Source organism: Oryctolagus cuniculus, chromosome 10 (genome assembly GCF_964237555.1).
Source record: "Oryctolagus cuniculus chromosome 10, mOryCun1.1, whole genome shotgun sequence".
Classification (NCBI taxonomy): Eukaryota; Metazoa; Chordata; class Mammalia; order Lagomorpha; family Leporidae; genus Oryctolagus; species Oryctolagus cuniculus.
In genome coordinates, this window is record NC_091441.1 from 84,819,092 (window position 1) to 84,822,684 (window position 3,593).

Sequence of the window (3,593 nt, forward strand, 5' to 3'; positions counted from 1 at the left end):
ACATGAATAGTTTACTGTATGCAAAACGTGGTCCATTAAAAATATTCTTGGAGGGGCTGGTGCTGTGGCCCAGTAAGTTAATCCTCTGCCTGCGTTGTCGGCATCCCATATGGGTGCCAGTTCTAGTCCTGGCTTCCAATCCAGCTCTCTGCTATGGCCTGGGAAAGCAGTAGAAGATGGCCCAAGCACTTGGGCCCCTGCACCTATATGGGAGACCAGGACGAAGCTCCTGGCTCCTGACTTTGGATAGGCTCAGCTCCAGCCTTGGTGGCCATCTGGGGAGTCAACCAACAGATAGAATACCTTTCTGTCTCTGCCTCTCACTGTCTGTAACTCTATGTCTCAAATAAATAAATAAAATATTTTTTTTAAATTCTAAGAACATAGCAGATTGAAACAGATTTGTATCAGCATAGTTTTCCATTCCACCAGCGTGATCTAATTATTTCAGATTATGCTTGAGGGGAGATGTTGTTACACCCAGCAGTAAATACACTGTAGTACTACCCTAACTAGAAGGGCAAGCCGGATGCCCGGCCGGCCGTGCTTCACGGGCTTGGCCGATCATCTCCGGCTTGATCTCCGCCTGGTTGAACGTCGTGCCGTTGTACACGCCCACCACGCTGTCCACATATCTCGGGCAGGATGATCATGTCCCGCAGGTGCGTCTTCACCACCTCGGGCTTCTCCATGGGCGGCGCCTCCTTCTTTGCCTTGCGCAGCTGCTTGAGGAGCCAGTGCTGCTTCCGCCGCAAGCCCCGGCTCAGCCGCCGCCCCTGCCGCGCGCAGTACAGCTGCATGAGCTGCTCCTAGGACATGTCCAGCAGCTGGTCCAGGTCCTCGCCGCGGTAGGTAGGTGAACTTGCGGAAGGTCCGCTTCTTCTGCTGCTCCACTTCCGGCTGGGTGTGGAGTGCGGAAATAGCTCACCACTTAATTTCACGGTATTGGAGCCGGCGCCGTGGCTCAATAGGCTAATCCTCCACCTTGCGGCGCCGGCACACCGGGTTCTAGTCCCGGTTGGGGCGCCGGATTCTGTCCCGGTTGCCCCTCTTCCAGGCCAGCTCTCTGCTATGGCCAGGGAGTGCAGTGGAGGATGGCCCAGGTGCTTGGGCCCTGCACCCCATGGGAGACCAGGAAAAGCACCTGGCTCCTGGCTCCTGCCAGGATCAGCGCGGTGCGCCGGCTGCAGCGGCGGCCATTGGAGGGTGAACCAGCGGCAAAGGAAGACCTTTCTCTCTGTGTCTCTCTCTCTCACTGTCCACTCTGCCTGTCAAAAAAAAAAAAAAAAAAAAAAAAAAAAAAAATTTCACGGTATTGGACGTTCCTGAATCATTGCCAGAGTGTTCTTGTCAGTCTCAGGCATTTACTGAGTACATACTTTTGAGTTTTCCAAAGTGAGCCTGGAATCCAACTCTTGATAGAATAAGATCCCAAGGCTGTGTCATCAGCATCAGAAGTGGCTCAAGGGCTCTCAGAATTTCCATACGCTGAGTGTGTTCCAAAGAGTCAATAAAATTTTGGAGCTAAGCAGTCGCTGTGGGAAAATGACCACGTAGACACTGGCAGCAGAAAAGTCAGGCAGGTGCAGCTTGAAATAGCAGAGAAGCCTTGACAAAGAAGCTACCAATGGGGCTTTCAAGTCAAAAGTCCTGGATTAAAAGGCAGGCTTTTCTTCCTCAAATGAGACAAATGATGCAATTTCTCTTTTTTTTTTTTTTATTATTTTTTTATTTGACAGGTAGAGTTATAGACAGTGAGAGAGAGAGAGAGACAGAGAGAGAGGTCTTCCTTCCGTTGGTCCACCCCCAAATGACCACTACAGCCAGCGCTGCGCCGATCTGAAGCCAGGAGCCAGGTGCCTCCTCCTGGTCTCCCATGTGAGTGCAGGGGCCCAAGCACTTGGACCATCCTCCACTGCCTTCCCCGGCCACAGCAGAGAGCTGGACTGGAAGAGGAGCAACCGGGACTAGAACCCAGCACCCATATGGGATGCCAACACTGCAGGTGGAGGATTAACCAAGTGAGCCACGGCGCTGGCCCGCAATTTCTCTTGAAGGGATTTGTCTTACCCACGCAATGAGTATAGAAGCCCATGTACCTCCCATGGGTAGGTGCCATTTAATGCAGCTGAAAACATTGCCTTTAGCTCTGTGACTTTTCCTTCATATTTATCTCCTCATTTAGATGATTCCCTTGGAAGACAATCTGAGGTAATTTGATAGGGACAGTGGATTGGAAACCTATGTTGATACATATTTAATTAAATCTGCTATGCTTTAAGGATTTTTTTTAACTGACCACATTTTGCACAGAAAAAACTATTCATACATGACTTTTAGATTAAATTTTTTTTGACAGGCAGAGTGGACAGTGAGAGAGAGAGACAGAGAGAAAGGTCTTCCTTTGCCGTTGGTTCACCCTCCAATGGCCACCGCGGCCAGCGCGCTGCGGCTGGCGCACCGCGCTGATCGGTTGGCAGGAGCCAGGTACTTATCCTGGTCTCCCATGGGGTGCAGGGCCCAAGCACTTGGGCCATCCTCCACTGCACTCCCGGGCCACAGCAGAGAGCTGGCCTGGAAGAGGGGCAACCGGGACAGAATCCGGTGCCCTGACCAGGACTAGAACCCGGTGTGCTGGCGCCGCAAGGCGGAGGATTAGCCTAGTGAGCCGCGGCGCCGGCCTAGATTAAATATTAAGTTACTTTAAATCGTAGGCTCTGCCTGGCACACAGTAGGTATCCAATGGTGACTTGTTGAGGAAGGATTTGCTTTACTTGAAAACTGAAGAGAGCAAATGAAATAATTCTCATAGGATCTGTAGCCTTGAGCCTGTACAGAGGAACTCTTCAATGCAAGTGAGATATCATTATTATTATTGCCCACAGGTAAATATCTATTAAATAACTTAATTAATAAATGTCGGGCTGTTTCATAACAAGGTTCACCAGGCATCTCCAGTTTGGAGGACAAGGGGACTACATTTTATAAGTTCAGTTTGTACTGGCCAGGCCCGAGAATCCCACCAGAGCCCTGCTCCTCACCCAGCACAGCAATTTATGAACTTGCAATAAAACATATATTTTTAGGGGTCTAGATTTCCTGAAATCGAGGTTCTTGAAGTATGGAACTAATAGTTGGAAGGATTCTTGTGATCCCTGAATGTGAATGCTGGGCATGATCTCTTTAGTCTTGCAGGATATGTGATGTGGGTGGGAGACTTATCTTGATGCCAGTGCTATGTGTTCCTTTCTGGTGGATGGGAAACTTGTGTCCATCACACACCAGGTCCATTTCTTCCTTTCTCCACCTTTAGAAAATGCCAGAATACTGGCAGATCTGTCCCATGTGTGCTTCATATAATTTTCAAGCTGAAAGGAACCCTGGGGATCATGTACATCCTTAAACCCAATGTCCGTTTTATAGATGAAGAAAGTTGAGTCTCAACTTGGTGACTTTCCTAAGGAAACCTGAATAGATAGTAGGACTACCCTGGTTTCCTGACTTCTACTATCTTCTTGACTTCTACTCCTTAGCAGGCCACCCCAATAATAAAGAATATTCTCGTTTATCCAATATTCTCTATCATCATAAAC

At 49.1% G+C, this 3,593-nt stretch overlaps 1 pseudogene; it reads right to left on the minus strand.

Annotated features, from left to right (window-relative positions):
- Positions 1 to 411: 411 nt before the first annotated feature.
- LOC127492490 (small ribosomal subunit protein uS19-like) lies at positions 412 to 3,176 on the minus strand (annotated as a pseudogene).
- Positions 3,177 to 3,593: the final 417 nt, after the last annotated feature.